Source organism: Arachis hypogaea, chromosome 11, assembly GCF_003086295.3.
Source record: "Arachis hypogaea cultivar Tifrunner chromosome 11, arahy.Tifrunner.gnm2.J5K5, whole genome shotgun sequence".
Classification (NCBI taxonomy): domain Eukaryota; kingdom Viridiplantae; phylum Streptophyta; class Magnoliopsida; order Fabales; family Fabaceae; genus Arachis; species Arachis hypogaea.
The window spans coordinates 64,548,550-64,567,803 of NC_092046.1; the positions used below are offsets into that span (position 1 = coordinate 64,548,550).

The following is a 19,254-nucleotide window of genomic DNA, read 5'->3' on the forward strand; positions in this document are numbered from 1 at the left end:
ATCCTTTTCAGTTATTAACTGAATTCTTGCAGATATGTGATACTGTTAAGACTAATGGAGTAGATCCTTAAGTCTACAGGCTCATGCTTTTCCCTTTTGCTGTAAGAGACAGAGCTAGAGTATGGTTGGACTCTCAACCTAAGGATAGCCTAAACTCTTGGGATAAGCTGGTCAAGGATTTCTTAGCCAGGTTCTTTCCTCCTCAAAAGCTGAGTAAGCTTAGAGTGGATGTTCAGACCTTTAGACAGAAAGAAGGTGAATCCCTCTATGAAGCTTGGGAGAGATACAAAGGACTGACCAAAAAGTGTCCTTCTGACATGCTTTCAGAATGGACCATCCTGGACATATTCTATGATGGTCTGTCTGAATTAGCTAAAATGTCATTGGATACCTCTGCAGGTGGATCTATTCACCTAAAGAAAATACCTCCAGAAGCTCAAGAACTCATTAACATGGTTGCTAATAACCAGTTCATGTACACTTCTAAGAGGAATTCTGTAAGTAATGGGACGCCTATGAAGAAGGGAGTTCTTGAAATTGATACTCTGAATGCCATATTGGCTCAGAATAAAATATTGACTCAGCAAGTCAATATGATTTCTCAGAGTCTGAATGGAATGCAAGCTGCATCGAACAGTACTCAAGAGGCATCTTCTGAAGAAGAAGCTTATGATCCTGAGAACCCTGCAATAGCAGAGGTAAATTATATGGGTGAACCATATGGAAACACATATAATCCATCATGGAGAAATTACCCAAATCTCTCATGGAAGGATCAACAAAAGCCTCAACAAGGCTTTAATAATGGTGGAAGAAATAGGTTTAACAATAGTAAACCTTTTCCATCATCCACTCAGCAACAGACAGAGAACTCTGAACAAAATACCTCTAATTTAGCAAACTTAGTCTCTGATCTGTCCAAGGCCACTGTAAGTTTCATGAATGAAACAAGGTCTTCCATTAGAAATTTGGAGGCACAGGTGGGCCAGCTGAGTAAAAGGATCACTGAAATCCCTCCTAGTACTCTCCCAAGCAATACAGAAGAGAATCCAAAAGGAGAGTGCAAGGCCATTGAATTAATTACCATGATCGAACTTGTAAGGGAGGGAGAGGACGTGAATCCCAAGGAGGAAGACCTCCTGGGACGTCCAGTGATCAATAAGGAGTTTCCCTCTGAGGAACCAAAGGAATCTGAGACTCATCTAGAGACCATAGAGATTACATTGAACCTCCTTATGCCATTCATGAGCTCTGATGAGTATTCCTCTTCTGAAGAGAATGAGGATATTACTGAAGAGCAAGCTGCCAAGTTTCTTGGTGCAATCATGAAGCTGAATGCCAAATTATTTGGTATTGAGACTTGGGAAGATGAACCTCCCTTGTTCACCAATGAACTAAGTGATCTGGATCAACTGAGATTGCCTCAGAAGAAACAGGATCCTGGAAAGTTCGTAATACCTTGTACCATAGGCAACATGATCTTTGAAAAGGCTCTGTGTGACCTTGGTTCAGGGATAAACCTCATGCCCCTCTCTGTAATAGAGAAACTGGGAATCTATGGGGTGCAAGCTGCTAAAATCTCATTAGAGATGGCAGACAATTCGAGAAAACAGGCTTACGGACAAGTAGAGGATGTGTTAGTAAAGGTTGAAGGCCTTTACATCCCTGCTGATTTCATAGTCCTAGATACTGGGAAGGATGAGGATGAATCCATCATCCTTGGAATACCCTTCCTAGCCACAGCAAGATCTGTGATTGATGTTGACAGAGGAGAATTAGTCCTTCAATTGAATGAGGACTCCCTTGTGTTTAAAACTTGAGGTCATCCTTCTGTAAACATGGAGAGGAAGCATAAAAAGCTTTTCTCAAAACAGAGTCAACCAGAGCCCCCACAGTCAAACTCTAAGTTTGGTGTTGGGAGGCCACAACCAAACTCTAAGTTTGGTGTTGAACTCCCATATCCAAACTCTAAGTTTGGTGTTGGGATCTCAACAATGCTCTAAACATCTGTGAGGCTCCATGAGAGCCCACTGTCAAGCTATTGACATTAAAGAAGCGCTTGTTGGGAGGCAACCCAATTTTTATTTATCTAATTTTATTTTTCTTGTTCTTTCATGTTTTATTAGGTTCATGATCATGTGGAGTCACAAAATAAATATAAAAATTGAAAACGGAATAAAAAACAGCAGAAGAAAAATCACACCCTGGAGAAAGACCTTACTGGCGTTTAAACGCCAGTAAGAAGCATCTTTTGGGCGTTCAACGCCATAACAGAGCATGGTTCTGGCGCTGAACGCCAGAAATGGGCAGCATCTGGGCGTTTGAACGCCAGAAATGCACCCTGGAGAAGAGCTGACGCTGAATGCCTAGAACAAGCATGGTTCTGGCGTTCAACGCCAGAAATGGGCCACAAATGGGCGTTCAACGCCCAAAACAAGCACCAATCTGGCGCTGAACCCCCAGAGTTGTATGCAAGGGCATTTTGCATGCCTAATTTGGTGCAAGGTTGTAAATCCTTGAACACCTCAGGATCTGTGGACCCCACAGGATCCCCACCTACCTCCACTCACTTCTTCTCACCCCTCTTTCACATAATCCCATAAACACTCTTTCCCAAAACTCTTCACCAATCACCTCAATCTCTCTTCCCTATCACCACTTCACCACTCACATCCATCCACTCTTCCCCACAAACCTACCTCATAAACCCCACATACCTTCAAAATTCAAAATCAATTTCCCACCCAAACCCACCCTATATGGCCGAACCTTACCCCCCTCCCTTCCCTATATAAAGCCCTCCATTCTTCTTCATTTTCACACAAAACAACCCTCTCTTTCCCTTCTTGGCCGAAACACATCTCCCTCTTCTCCTTCATATTTTCGTCTTCTTCTTCATCTATTCTTTCTTCTCTTGTTCGAGGGCGAGCAATATTCTAAGTTTGGTGTGGTAAAAGCATAAGCTTTTTATTTTTTCATTACCATTGATGGCACCCAAGACCGGAGAATCCTCTAGAAAAGGGAACGGGAAGACAAAAGCTTCCACCTCCGAGTCATGGGAGATGAAAAGATTCATCTCCAAAGCTCATCAAGACCACTTCTATGATGTTGTGGCCAAGAAGAAGGTGATCCCCGAAGTCCCTTTCAAGCTCAAGAAGAATGAGTATCCGGAGATCCGACTTGAAATCCAAAGAAGAGGTTGGGAAGTTCTAACAAACCCCATCCAACAAGTCGGCATTCTAATGGTTCAAGAGTTCTATGCCAATGCATGGATCACTAGGAACCATGATCAAAGTAAGAACCCAAACCCAAAGAATTATATTACAATGGTTCGGGAGAAATACTTAGATTTTAGTCCGGAAAATGTGAGGTTGGCGTTTAACTTGCCTATGATGCAAGGAGATGCACGCCCCTACACTAGAAGGGTCAACTTTAATCAAAGGTTGGACCAAGTCCTCAGGGACATATGTGTGGAAGGAGCTCAATGGAAGATTGACTCCAAAGGCAAGCCGGTTCAACTAAGAAGACTGGACCTCAAGCCTGTAGCTAGAGGATGGTTAGAGTTCATACAACGCTCCATCATCCCCACCAGCAACCGATCCGAAGTTACTGTGGATCGGGACATCATGATTCATAGCATCATGATTGGAGAGGAAGTAGCAGTTCATGAAGTCATCTCCCTTGAACTCTACAAAATAGCCGAAAAGTCCTCCCCCATGGCAAGGCTAGCTTTTCCTCATCTTATTTGCCATCTCTGTTACTCAGCTGGAGCTTCCATAGAAGGAGACATTCCCATTGAGGAAGAGAAGCCCATCACTAAGAAAAGGATGGAGCAAGCAAGAGAGCCCATTCATGGAGCTCAAGAGGCGCATGAAGCTCATCACCATGAGATCCCGGAGATGCCTCCAATGCATTTTCCTCCACAAAATTATTGGGAGCAAATCAACACCTCCCTAGGAGAATTAAGTTCCAACATGGGACAACTAAGGGTGGAATATCAATAGCACTCCATCATCCTTCATGAAATAAGAGAAGATCAAAAAGCAATGAGGGAGGAGCAACAAAGACAAGGAAGAGACATATAAGAGCTCAAGGACATCATAGGTTCCTCAAGAAGGAAACGCCACCATCACTAAGGTGGACTCATTCCTTGTTCTTACATTCTCTGTTTTTCGTTTTCTCTATGTTAAGTGCTTATCCATGTTTGTGTCTTTATTACATGATCATTAGTAATTAGTAACTTTGTCTTAAAGTTATGAATGTCCTATGAATCCATCACCTCTCTTAAATGAAAACTGTTTTAATTCAAAAGAACAAGAAGTACATGAGTTTCGAATTTATCCTTGAACTTAGTTTAATTTTATTGATGTGGTGACAATGCTTCTTGTTTTCTGAATGAATGCTTGAACAGTGCATATGTCTTTTGAAGTTGTTGTTTAAGAATGTTAAATATGTTGGCTCTTGAAAGAATGATGACAAGGAGACATGTTATTTGATAATCTGAAAAATCATAAAAATAATTCTTGAAGCAAGAAAAAGCAGCAAAGAACAAAGCTTGCAGAAAAAAAAAGAAAAAAAACATAGCGAAAAAAAAATAAAAATAAAAAGCAAGCAGAAAAAGCCAAAAGCTCTTAAAACCAAGAGGCAAGAGCAAAAAGCCAATAACCCTTAAAACCAAAAGGCAAGGGCAAATAAAAAGGATCCCAAGGCTTTGAGCATCAGTGGATAGGAGGGCCTAAAGGAATAAAATCCTGGCCTAAGCGGCTAAACCAAGTTGTCCCTAACCATGTGCTTGTGGCGTGTAGGTGTCAAGTGAAAACTTGAGACTGAGCGGTTAAATTCAAGGTCCAAAGAAAAAAAAAGAGTGTGCTTAAGAACCCTGGACACCTCTAATTGGGGACTTTAGCAAAGCTGAGTCACAATCTGAAAAGGTTCACCCAATTATGTGTCTGTGGCATTTATGTATCCGATGGTAATACTGGAAAACAAAGTGCTTAGGGCCACGACCAAGACTCATAAAATAGCTGTGTTCAAGAATCATCATACTGAACTAGGAGAATCAATAACACTATCTGAACTCTGAGTTCCTATAGATGCCAATCATTCTGAACCTCAATGGATAAAGTGAGATGCCAAAACTATTCAAGAGGCAAAAAGCTACAAGTCCCGCTCATTTAATTGGAGCTATGTTTCATTGATAGTTTAGAATTTATAGTATATTCTCTTCTTTTTATCCTATTTGATTTTTAGTTACTTGGGGACAAGCAACAATTTAAGTTTGGTGTTGTGATGAGCGGATAATTTATATACTTTTTGGCATTGTTTTTAGTAGAATCTAGTTACTTTTAGGGATGTTTTCATTAGTTTTTATGTTAAATTCACATTTCTTGACTTTACTATGAGTTTGTGTGTTTTTCTGTGATTTCAGGTATTTTCTGGCTGAAATTGAGGGACTTGAGCAAAAATCAGATTCAGAGGTTGAAGAAGGACTGCTGATGCTGTTGGATTCTGACCTCCCTTCACTCAAAGTGGATTTTCTAGAGCTACAAAACTCAAAATGGCGCTCTTTCAATTGCGTTGGAAAATAGACATCCAGGGCTTTCCGGCAATGTATAATAGTCCATACTTTGGCCAAGTTTAGATGACGTAAAAGGGCGTTGAACGCCAGTTCTACGCTGCTGTCTGGAGTTAAACGCCAGAAACAAGTCACAAACCAGAGTTGAACGCTAGAAATACGTTACAACCTGGCGTTCAACTCCAGAAAGAGCCTCTGCACGTGTAACATTCAAGCTCAGCCCAAGCACATACCAAGTGAGCCCCGGAAGTGGATTTATGCATCAATTACTTACTTCTGTAAACCCTAGTGACTAGTTTAGTATAAATAGAACTTTTTATCATTGTATTCGCAGTCTTGGTTACTCCGGTTCCCCTCTGTGGCCGAGACCAATGAACTCCATTATCACTTATGTATTTTCAACGGTAGAGTTTCTACACTCCATAGATTAAGGTGTGGAGCTCTGTTGTTTCTCAAAGATTAATGCAAAGTACTACTGTTTTTCTATTCAATTCAACTTGTTCCGCTTCTAAGATATTCATTCGCACTTCAACCTGAATGTGATGAACGTGACGATCATCATCATTCCTTATGAACGCGTGCCTGACAACCACTTCCATTCTACCTTAGATTGAATGAGTATCTCTTAGATCTCTTAATCAGAATCTTCGTGGTGTAAGCTAGATTGATGGCGGCATTCATGAGAATCTGGAAAGTCTAAACCTTGTCTGTGGTATTCCGAGTAGGATTCAGGGATTGAATGACTGTGACGAGCTTCAAACTCACGAGTGCTGGGCGTAGTGACAGACGCAAAAGGAGGGTGAATCCTATTCCAGCATGATCGAGAACCTCAGATGATTAGCCGTGCTGTGGCAGAGCATTTGGACCATTTTCACAAGAGGATGGGATGTAGCCATTGACAACGGTGATGCCCTTACATAAAGCCAGCCATGGAAAGGAGTGAGACTGATTAGGTGAAGACACCAGAAAAGCAGAGATTCAGAGGGACAAAAGCATCTTTATACGCTTATCTGAAATTCTCACCAATGAATTGCATAAGTGTTTCTATCCTTATTTTCTATCTATTTATTATTTATGTTCGAAAACTCCATAACTATTTTATATCCGCCTGACTGAGATTTACAAGGTGACCATAGCTTGCTTCATACCAACAATCTCCGTGGGATCGACCTTTACTCGCGTAAGGTTTATTACTTGGACGACCCAGTGCACTTGCTGGTTAGTTGTATCGAAGTTGTGATAAAAAGTTGAGATTACAATTGAGCGTACCATGTTGATGGCGCCATTGATGATCACAATTTTGTGCACCAAGTTTTTGGCGCCGTTGCCGGGGATTGTTCGAGTTTGGACAACTGACGGTTCATCATGTTGCTCAGATTGGGTAATTTTCTTTTTGTTTTATTTTCAAAAAAATTTTTCAAAAATCTTTCAAAAATTTCTCCTTTGTTTTCGAAAAAAATTTTTTTTTTAAAATCAATGTTTTCAAAAATATATTTTTCTTCAGAATTTTTAAGAATGAATTCTAGTGTTTCATGATGATTTGTTGAATCCTGGCTGGCTGTAAGCCATATCTAATCTTTTGGACTGGGGTTTCAACTTATCATCACAAGAGCTTGTTGATTCTCACACACTTAGTTGCTCTATACATGAAAAGTATAAATATCTTCTAAAGCTTGGCTGGCTAGTAAGCCATGCCTAACCCTCAGATTGGAGCTTTAGACTAAGAGTACAAGATTCTTGGAATTCATATTAAAAATTTTGGAATCCTTATTTTTCTTTTTCAAATTAATTTTCGAAAAATACCAAAAAAAATTAGAAAATCATAAAAATCAAAAATATTTTGTATTTCTTGTTTGAATCTTGAGTCAGATTTAAAGTTTGGTGTCAATTGCATGTTCATCTTGCATTTTTCGAAAAATTCATGCATTCATGGTGTTCTTCATGATCTTCAAGTTGTTCTTGGTAAGTCTTCTTGTTTGATCTTGATGTTTTCTTGTTTTGCATCTTTTCTTGTTTTTCATATGCATTCTTGCATCCATAGAGTCTAAACATGAAAGATTTCTAAGTTTGGTGTCTTGCATGTTTTCTTTGCATATAAAAATTTTCAAAAATATGTTCTTGGTGTTCATCTTGACATTCAAAGTGTTCTTGGTGTTCATCTTGACATTCATAGCATTCTTGCATGCATTCATGTTTTGATCTAAAAAATTTTCATGCATTGCATCATTTTGTTGTTTTCTCTCTCATCATAAAAAATTCAAAAATCAAAAAAATATCTTTCCCTTTTTCACTCATAAATTTCGAAAATTTGAGTTGAATTTTTCAAAACTTTTTAAAATCTAGTTGTTTTTATAAGTCAAATCAAATTTTCAATTTAAAAATCTTATCTTTTTCAAAATCTTTTTCAAAAATCAAATCTTTTTCATTTTTCTTTTTTTATTTTCGAAAATTATAAAAATATTTTTCAAAAATCTTTTTCTTACTTTTATCTCATAATTTTCGAAAATATCCTCATCAATTAATGTTTTGATTCAAAAATTTCAAGTTTGTTACTTGCTTGTTAAGAAAGATTCAAACTTTGAGTTCTAGAATCATATCTTGTGATTTCTTGTGAATCAAGTCATTAATTGTGATTTTAAAAATCAAATCTTTTTCAAAACTAATTTCAATCATATCTTTTCAAAAATATCTTTCTATCTTTTCTTTTTCAAAATCTTATCTTTTTCAAAAATTTGATTTTAAAATATTTTTTCTAACTTCCTATCTTCTTATCTTTTCAAAATTGATTTTCAAATTTGTTTCAACTAACTAACTAACTTTTTGTTTGTTTCTTATCTTTTTCAAAACTACCTAACTAACTCTCTCTCTCTCTAATTTTCGAAAATATCTTCCCTCTTTTTCAAAATTTCTTTTTAATTAACTAATTATTTTAATTTTTTATTTTAATTTTCGAAAAAATTATTAACCTTTTTCAAAAACTATTTTTGAAAATCACTAACTCTTTTTCAAAAATTATTTTCGAAAATTCTCTTTCTCTCTTTTTTTCTTCTTTTCTTCTACTCACACAGGGACCTCTATACTATGGTAAAAAGGACCCCTATTATTATTATTTTTCTGTCCCTCTTTTTCATATGAGCAGGAGCAAGGACAAGAACATTCTTGTTGAAGTAGATCCAGAACCTGAAAGGACTCTGAAGAGGAAACTAAGAGAAGCTAAATTACAACAATCCAGCAAGCACCTTTCAGAAATTTTCGAACAGGAAGAGGAGATGGCAGCCGAAAATAATAATAATGCAAAGAGGATGCTTGGTGACTTTACTGCACCTAATTCCAATTTACATGGAAGAAGCATCTCCATTCCTGCCATTGGAGCAAACAATTTTGAGCTGAAACCTCAATTAGTTTCTCTGATGCAGCAGAACTGCAAGTTTTATGGACTTCCATCTGAAGATCCTTTTCAGTTCTTAACTGAATTCTTGCAGATATGTGATACTGTTAAGACTAATGGAGTAGATCCTGAAGTCTATAGGCTCATGCTTTTCCCTTTTGCTGTAAGAGACAGAGCTAGAGTATGGTTGGACTCTCAACCTAAGGATAGCCTAAACTCTTGGGATAAGCTGGTCAAGGATTTCTTAGCCAGGTTCTTTCCTCCTCAAAAGCTGAGTAAGCTTAGAGTGGATGTTCAGACCTTTAGACAGAAAGAAGGTGAATCCCTCTATGAAGCTTGGGAGAGATACAAAGGACTGACCAAAAAGTGTCCTTCTGACATGCTTTCAGAATGGACCATCCTGGACATATTCTATGATGGTCTGTCTGAATTAGCTAAAATGTCATTGGATACCACTGCAAGTGGATCCATTCACCTAAAGAAAACACCTGCAGAAGCTCAAGAACTCATTGACATGGTTGCTAATAACCAGTTCATGTACACTTCTGAGAGGAATCCTGTAAGTAATGGGATGCCTATGAAGAAGGGAGTTCTTGAAATTGATACTCTGAATGCCATATTGGCTGAGAATAAAATATTGACTCAGCAAGTCAATATGATTTCTCAGAGTCTGAATGGAATGCAAGCTGCATCCAACAGTACTCAGGCATCTTCTGAAGAAGAAGCTTATGATCCTGAGAACCCTGCAATAGCAGAGGTAAATTATATGGGTGAACCATATGGAAATACATATAATCCATCATGGAGAAATCACCCAAATCTCTCATGGAAGGATCAACAAAAGCCTCAACAAGGCTTTAATAATGGTGGAAGAAATAGGTTTAACAATAGTAAACTTTTTCCATCATCCACTCAGCAACAGACAGAGAACTCTGAACAAAATACCTCTAATTTAGCAAACTTAGTCTCTGATCTGTCCAAGGCCACTGTAAGTTTCATGAATGAAACAAGGTCTTCCATTAGAAATTTGGAGGCACAAGTGGGCCAGCTGAGTAAAAGGATCACTGAAATCCCTCCTAGTACTCTCCCAAGCAATACAGAAGAGAATCCAAAAGGAGAGTGCAAGGCCATTGAATTAATTACCATGGCCGAACCTGTAAGGGAGGGAGAGGACGTGAATCCCAAGGAGGAAGACCTCCTGGGACGTCCAGTGATCAATAAGAAGTTTTCCTCTGAGGAACCAAAGGAATCTGAGACTCATCTAGAGACCATAGAGATTCTATTGAACCTCCTTATGCCATTCATGAGCTCTGATGAGTATTCCTCTTCTGAAGAGAATGAGGATGTTACTGAAGAACAAGCTGCCAAGTTTCTTGGTGCAATCATGAAGCTGAATGCCAAATTATTTGGTATTGAGACTTGGGAAGATGAACCTCCCTTGTTCACCAATGAACTAAGTGATTTGGATCAACTGAGATTGCCTCAGAAGAAACAGGATCCTGGAAAGTTCGTAATACCTTGTACCATAGGCAACATGATCTTTGAAAAGGCTCTGTGTGACCTTGGTTCAGGGATAAACCTCATGCCCCTCTCTGTAATAGAGAAACTGGGAATCTATGGGGTGCAAGCTGCTAAAATCTCATTAGAGATGGCAGACAATTCGAGAAAACAGGCTTATGGACAAGTAGAGGATATGTTAGTAAAGGTTGAAGGCCTTTACATCCCTGCTGATTTCATAGTCCTAGATACTGGGAAGGATGAGGATGAATCCATCATCCTTGGAAGACCCTTCCTAGCCACAGCAAGAGCTGTGATTGATGTTGACAGAGGAGAATTAGTCCTTCAATTGAATGAGGACTCCCTTGTATTTAAAACTTGAGGTCATCCTTCTGTAAACATGGAGAGGAAGCATAAAAAGCTTCTCTCAAAACATAGTCAACCAGAGCCCCCACAGTCAAACTCTAAGTTTGGTGTTGGGAGGCCACAACCAAACTCTAAGTTTGGTGTTGGGAGATCTCAACAATGCTCTGAACATCTGTGAGGCTCCATGAGAGCCCACTGTTAAGCTATTGACATTAAAGAAGCGCTTGTTGGGAGGCAACCTAATTTTCATTTATCTAATTTTATTTTTCTTGTTCTTTCATGTTTTATTATGTTCATGATCATGTGGAGTCACAATATAAATATAAAAATTGAAAATAGAATCAAAAACAGCAGAAGAAAAATCACACCCTGGAGGAAGACCTTACTGGCGTTTAAACGCCAGTAAGAAGCATCTTTTGGGCGTTCAACGCCATAACAGAGCATGGTTCTGGCGCTGAACGCCAGAAATGGGCAGCATCTGAGCGTTTGAACGCCAAAAATGCACCCTGGAGAAGAGCTGGCGCTGAACGCCCAGAACAAGCATGGTTCTGGCGTTCAACGCAAGAAATGGGCCACAAATGGGCGTTCAACGCCCAGAACAAGCATCAATCTGGCACTGAACACCCAGAGTTGTGTGCAAGGGCATTTTGCATGCCTAATTTGGTGCAAGGTTGTAAATCCTTGAACACCTCAGGATCTGTGGACCCCACAGGATCATCTCAGGATCTGTGGATCCCACAGGATCCCCACCTACCTCCACTCACTTCTTCTCACCCCTCTTTCACATAATCCCATAAACACTCTTCCCCAAAACTCTTCACCAATCACCTCAATCTCTCTTCCCTATCACCACTTCACCACTCACATCCATCCACTCTTCCCCATAAACCTACCTCATAAACCCCACCTACCTTCAAAATTCAAAATCAATTTCCCACCCAAACCCACCCTATATGGCCGAACCTTACCCCCCTCCCTTCCCTATATAAAGCCCTCCATTCTTCTTCATTTTCACACAAAACAACCCTCTCTTTCCCTTCTTGGCCGAAACACATCTCCCTCCTCTCCACCATATTTTCTTCTTCTTCTTCATCTATTCTTTCTTCTCTTGCTCGAGGGCGAGCAATATTCTAAGTTTGGTGTGGTAAAAGCATAAGCTTTTTGTTTTTCCATTACCATTGATGGCACCCAAGACCGGAGAATCCTCTAGAAAAGGGAAAGGGAAGACAAAAGCTTCCACCTCCGAGTCATGGGAGATGGAAAGATTCATCTCCAAAGCTCATCAAGACCACTTCTATGATGTTGTGGCCAAGAAGAAGGTGATCCCCGAAATCCCTTTCAAGCTCAAGAAGAATGAGTATCCGGAGATCCGACTTGAAATCCAAAGAAGAGGTTGGGAAGTTCTAATAAACCCCATCCAACAAGTCAGCATCCTAATGGTTCAAGAGTTCTATGCCAATGCATGGATCACTAGGAACCATGATCAAAGTAAGAACCCAAACCTAAAGAATTATATTACAATGGTTCGGGCGAAATACTTAGATTTTAGTCCGGAAAATGTGAGGTTGGCGTTTAACTTGCCTATGATGCAAGGAGATGCACGCCCCTACACTAAAAGGGTCAATTTTAATCAAAGGTTGGACCAAGTCCTTAGGAATATATGTGTGGAAGGAGCTCAATGGAAGATTGACTCCAAAGGCAAGCCGGTTCAACTAAGAAGACTGGACCTCAAGCCTGTAGCTAGAGGATGGTTAGAGTTCATACAACGCTCCATCATCCCCACCAGCAATCGATCCGAAGTTACTGTGGATCGGGCCATCATGATTCATAGCATCATGATTGGAGAGGAAGTAGAAATTCATGAAGTCATCTCCCTTGAACTCTATAAAATAGCCGAAAAGTCCTCCCCCATGGCAAGGCTAGCTTTTCCTCATCTTATTTACCATCTCTGTTACTCAGCTGGAGCTTCCATAGAAGGAGACATTCCCATTGAGGAAGAGAAGCCCATCATTAAGAAAAGGATGGAGCAAGCAAGAGAGCCCATTCATGGAGCTCAAGAGGCGCATGAAGCTCATCACCATGAGATCCCGGAGATGCCTCCAATGCATTTTCCTCCACAAAATTATTGGGAGCAAATCAACACCTCCCTAGGAGAATTAAGTTCCAACATGGGACAACTAAGGGTGGAACATCAAGAGCACTCCATCATCCTTCATGAAATAAGAGAAGATCAAAAAGCAATGAGGGAGGAGCAACAAAGACAAGGAAGAGACATAGAAGAGCTCAAGGACATCATAGGTTCCTCAAGAAGGAAACGCCACCATCACTAAGGTGGACTCATTCCTTGTTCTTACATTCTCTGTTTTTCGTTTTCTCTATGTTAAGTGCTTATCCATGTTTGTGTCTTCATTACATGATCATTAGTAATTAGTAACTTTGTCTTAAAGTTATGAATGTCCTATGAATCCATCACCTCTCTTAAATGAAAACTGTTTTAATTCAAAAGAACAAGAAGTACATGAGTTTCAAATTTATCCTTGAACTTAGTTTAATTATATTGATGTGGTGACAATACTTCTTGTTTTCTGAATGAATGCTTGAACAGTGCATATGTCTTTCGAAGTTGTTGTTTAAGAATGTTAAATATGTTGGCTCTTGAAAGAATGATGACAAGGAGAAATGTTATTTGATAATCTGAAAAATCATAAAAATTATTCTGGAATCAAGAAAAAGCAGCAAAGAATAAAGCTTGCAGAAAAAAAGAAAAAAAATAGCGAAAAAAAATAAAAATAAAAAGCAAGCAGAAAAAGCCAAAAGCTCTTATAACCAAGAGGCAAGAGCAAAAAGCCAATAACCCTTAAAACCAAAAGGCAAGGGCAAATAAAAAGGATCCCAAGGCTTTGAGCATCAGTGGATAGGAGGGCCTAAAGGAATAAAATCCTGGCCTAAGCGGCTAAACCAAGTTGTCCCTAACCATGTGCTTGTGGCGTGTAGGTGTCAAGTGAAAACTTGAGACTGAGCGGTTAAAGTCAAGGTCCAAAGAAAAAAAAAGAGTGTGCTTAGGAACCCTGGACACCTCTAATTGGGGACTTTAGCAAATCTGAGTCACAATCTGAAAAGGTTCACCCAATTATGTGTCTGTGGCATTTATGTATCCGGTGGTAATACTGGAAAACAAAGTGCTTAGGGCCACGGCCAAGACTCATAAAATAGCTGTGTTCAAGAATCATCATACTGAACTAGGAGAATCAATAACACTATCTGAACTCTGAGTTCCTATAGATGCCAATCATTCTGAACCTCAATGGATAAAGTGAGATGCCAAAACTATTCAAGAGGCAAAAAGCTACAAGTCCCGCTCATTTAATTGGAGCTATGTTTCATTGATAGTTTGGAATTTATAGTATATTCTCTTGTTTTTATCCTATTTGATTTTTAGTTGCTTGGGGACAAACAATAATTTAAGTTTGGTGTTGTGATGAGCGGATAATTTATACGCTTTTTGGCATTGTTTTTAGTATGTTTTTAGTAGAATCTAGTTACTTTTAGGGATGTTTTCATTAGTTTTTATGTTAAATTCACATTTCTGGACTTTACTATGAGTTTGTGTATTTTTCTGTGATTTCAGGTATTTTCTGGCTGAAATTGAGGGACTTGAGCAAAAATCAGATTCAGAGGTTGAAGAAGGACTGCTGATGCTGTTGGATTCTGACCTCCCTGCACTCAAAGTGGATTTTCTGGATCTAAAGAACTCAAAATGGCGCGTTTCCAATTGCGTTGGAAAGTAGACATCCAGGGCTTTCCAGCAATGTATAATAGTCCATACTTTGGCCGATTTTAGACGACGTAAAAGGGTGTTGAACGCCAGTTCTATGCTGCTGTCTGGAGTTAAACGCCAGAAACAAGTCACAAACCAGAGTTGAATGCCAGAAATACGTTACAACCTGGCGTTCAACTCCAGAAAGAGCCTCTGCACGTGTAACATTCAAGCTCAGCCCAAGCACACACCAAGTGGGCCCCGGAAGTGGATTTATGCATCAATTACTTACTTTTGTAAACCCTAGTGACTAGTTTAGTATAAATAAAACTTTTTATCATTGTTTTCGCAGTCTTGGTTACTCCGGTTCCCCTCTGGGGCCGAGACCAATGAACTCCATTATCACTTATGTATTTTCAACGGTAGAGTTTCTACACTCCATAGATTAAGGTGTGGAGCTCTGCTGTTTCTCAAAGATTAATGCAAAGTACTACTATTTTTCTATTCAATTCAACTTGTTCCGCTTCTAAGATATTCATTCGCACTTCAACCTGAATGTGATGAACGTGACAATCATCATCATTCCTTATGAATGCGTGCCTAACAACCACTTTCGTTCTACCTTAGATTGAATGAGTATCTCTTAGATCTCTTAATCAGAATCTTCGTGGTGTAAGCTAGATTGATGGCGGCATTCATGAGAATCCGGAAAGTCTAAACCTTGTTTGTGGTATTCCGAGTAGGATTCAGGGATTGAATGACTGTGACGAGCTTCAAACTCGCGAGTGCTGGGCGTAGTGACAGACGCAAAAGGAGGGTGAATCCTATTCCAGCATGATCGAGAACCTCAGATGATTAGCCGTGCTGTGACAGAGCATTTGGACCATTTTCACAAGAGGATGGGATGTAGCCATTGACAACGGTGATGCCCTTACATAAAGCCAGCCATGGAAAGGAGTGAGACTGATTGGGTGAAGACAGCAGAAAAGCAGAGATTCAGAGGGACAAAAGCATCTATATATGCTTATCTGAAATTCTCACCAATGAATTACATAGTGTTTCTATCCTTATTTTCTATCTATTTATTATTTATGTTCGAAAACTCCATAACTATTTTATATCCGCCTGACTGAGATTTACAAGGTGACCATAGCTTGCTTCATACCAACAATCTCCGTGGGATCGACCCTTACTCGCGTAAGGTTTATTACTTGGACGACCCAGTGCACTTGCTGGTTAGTTGTATCGAAGTTGTGATAAAAAGTTGAGATTACAATTGAGCGTACCATGTTGATGGCGCCATTGATGATCACAATTTCGTGCTTAGTCCGTCTGACTAGATTAATCAATTGACCATTACTTGCTTAGTCCGTTAATCTCCATGGGAATAATAACCCACTCCCTTGGTATTACTTGATACGACTCGATATACTTGCCGATAGTAATTTGCAAAAATACGCATCATCTTGCTTCTAATGAAAATCTCCTGCAATTTGAAGGCCACTTTGAGTCATATATAATTTATATATTTGTCATTTTTTAATTCAATTCAATTTATTTTCTATGAAGCTTTTATTTGATTTATTATACCTTCTTTAATTCAATTATTAGTATTAAACAATACCAAAACATCAAAAGAATTCGAAAGCTATGTTATAATCTATAATTGCTATTCATTCTTTCATAATATAATAATTGTGGAGTGCTTAATCATGAGAACCTGGGTCTTTTGGTTTTTTGTTTATTTTTTTATCTTCATATGAGAGATCCAAGCTTATATATACTTTGATTATTTAAGATTGTCTTTAGAATCATGCTAATATATGTAAGATATCAGATATTTAGATTTACCATGGCATTGAATTGAGAGATTGATTGGTAGATGATTGATGTTATAATTTTAATTAGTAATATTTTATGTTTCTTATTTTTTATTTGTTTTTTTTATATTTATAGGAGTATCAAAATGATGACAACATGCTAGCTGCAGGGCTCAATAATATTTTGATTCATCGAGACATTAGTCTATATAGAACTTTTGTATTGTGATTGAACTTATAGAACTAGATTTAATGCTATTTTGCTTTAAAATAATCTTAGTTAAATGAAAGATGTTTGAATTATCTATGTTATTATATATTATATAAATATTAACTTGCCCAGTAAATTAGTTAATATATCAAATAATTAAAAAAATACAATTTGGTATATTATGTGTGTAATTTGTTTTAAAAAAAATTGTTATAAAATAAATCAATACAAGAAAAATGCTGAGTATCGTTTGAATTATCATCGGATTTAGTGTCGAACTGTACCGGCGGATTTAATGTCGCGTTTTCCGATGGAAAGGAGGAGAAATTCGTCGCGATAAAACGTTACCGTCGGAATAGATTTTCCTTTGCTAAAGCCGAAGGTAATTATTGGCGCAAAATTATACCTCATCTGCGCCAATGTTACCATCAAATTTTTTGTCGGTATATTTCGCTGGTATCACGGTTTAATGAAATGCGTCATTTTGGTGATTTACCATCAGAAAAATCTACCAGTAAATCTGACAGTAAAATTAGGTTAAAATTCAAACGCGAAACCCTTTCCTCTCACTTGTTCGAATGCGCTCTTTCTCTTCTCTCTCTCCTCTTCTTCTCTCTCCCTTGCCATCAAACTCTCGCCGTCGCCACCGACAAGAGCTGCTCGTCATTGTCGGCACAGCCTGGAGCACCCGCTGGTGCCACCACGGCACGTCATTGTCGATCCAGCTGTTGCTGCTGCTGTCCCCGCCGCATCCTCCGCCGTGGTTGTTGTTCACATTGGCGTCACTGCTACCTCTATCACCACCACGTTAAAGAGACCCTACAACCACTATTATCAGATTTATTGTTGGTATGGTTATTTTATTTTTTTCATATTAATTTGTGACTTTCGCATTTTGTTAGGATTTTTGTTAAATCAGTGGTTAAATTTGTTTAATGAATTGTGTGATTAGGATTTGTTATGTTATTTTAATGGATGTAAAATTAAACAATGTTATATTAGGTTAAGTAAGGTGAGATTAAGAGTGCTTGAGTTGTTAGAAGATTTTAGTTGAGTTTAGTGACTGAGTTTCTTTCAATTGCATTAAACTTATGTCGCTTATTTTTGTGATGCCTCTTATTAGTTTGGTGAAATTAAAATTAGGTTTTAATTAATTGGAATAATGAGTTTTACTTATTCATTCAAATTAGCTTTTGAATTAGTTTTAGCTTGTGAATTTAATACATTGTCCTTTTTATTAGGACGATACTATTTTCTCTGAGATCAATTGGAGTTTCCTTTTTTTGTTGTTTGTGCAGTAATATTTCAGCTTGGTTTTCTATCTGTCACTACAAGAAAAAAGGCCTATGGCCATACTTTTTTTTGCCACGCTTTAAAAGCATGGCCAAAAGTGGTCAATAGCCACGCTTTTATGAGGGTGGCAATTGAAGAGAGATTTGGCCACTTTTTTTGCTACGCTTCAAAAGCGTGGCGAAAAGGATTAATGGCCACGCTTTTATGAAGGTGGCAATTGATTAGAGATTTGGCCATGCTTTTTTTGCTACGCTTAAAAAGCGTAGCCATAGAGAGGTGTGAATAGTATTCTCTTCTTCCTCTCCTTCCCTCTTTCAAATCTGAAGTTTGTGTGTGTTTATGAGGTGATGGTTTATTAAATGAACCTTATATATCTTGGGCTTGGGCCCAACTTGGGCCCAGTCCAACCCGTTAGCGTTTTTAGCCCGTTTGGCCCAACTGCGAGCCAAACCTTTAAAGTTAACGCCCAGTTTTCCATTTCTAATGTTTTTCTAAGGTTTTTGATTATTTCCACTTTTTCTCGCGCAGAACCAGGCAGACTTGAAATGGTTCAACCGGTTCGACTGCCGGTTTGTAATTTTTTACGATTTTTCGTAGAAAACACATTTTCTGACTCAAAAATACCTTCTGAGTCCAAAAATCACCTTTAAATCTTCTAATTCTCTCTTTAACTTTTCGGAGTCTAATCTGTGTATTATAATAACTTAATTAACCGGTTGATTAGTTGTGGTTCTTACAATGGAGATTTGGAAATGGCATGTTTGCTTTGGTTCTGTCCTTTGGCCTACTGCTTACAGCATTGAGAAGCCAAAAAGCAAGGTCTTGGCGGTATAGTTCAGGTATCAATTTTCTTTTCTGTATAGTTAATTTGTGGATTATTGACAGAAAGTTGCAAGAAATATTAAACACTTCCATTAGGATATTCTTTAATCATGTTTCAATAGTTCTTAGAAAAAAATTTATGCGAAGATGATATGTGAGAACCGTTAATATATATATATATATATATATATATATATATATATATATATATATATATATATATATATATATATATATATTCATGTAAAATACTACTCAAATTAAAGACAAAAAAGACTTGATCTAGTAGTAATTAATTGATTTTTTTAGCAAAAATCATAATATCTAATCGAATATATATAAATTATATTACAAAATTTACTTGGCAGGTGAGTGCAAATATGTACGAAAATGATAGTTAACCGCTTTCGTGCGCTGAAAAGATTGGAGGGAACATGTACGGAAATGAAAAGTTGCTAGGTGTAATAAGGGGTTTTATGGAAAATATTTTTTTTCCTATTTCATTTTATGGAAAATACTTGACAG

General features: G+C 38.2%; 2 non-coding genes across 2 annotated transcripts; both read right to left on the reverse strand.

Annotated features, from left to right (window-relative positions):
• Window positions 1–215: 215 nt before the first annotated feature.
• On the reverse strand, window positions 216–323 carry LOC112725831 (small nucleolar RNA R71). The gene has a single exon (XR_003164913.1). It is a non-coding gene; the product is annotated as a small nucleolar RNA R71 (small nucleolar RNA).
• Window positions 324–9,240: 8,917 nt separating this feature from the next.
• On the reverse strand, window positions 9,241–9,348 carry LOC112725832 (small nucleolar RNA R71). The gene has a single exon (XR_003164914.1). It is a non-coding gene; the product is annotated as a small nucleolar RNA R71 (small nucleolar RNA).
• Between the last annotated feature and the right edge of the window lie 9,906 nt (window positions 9,349–19,254).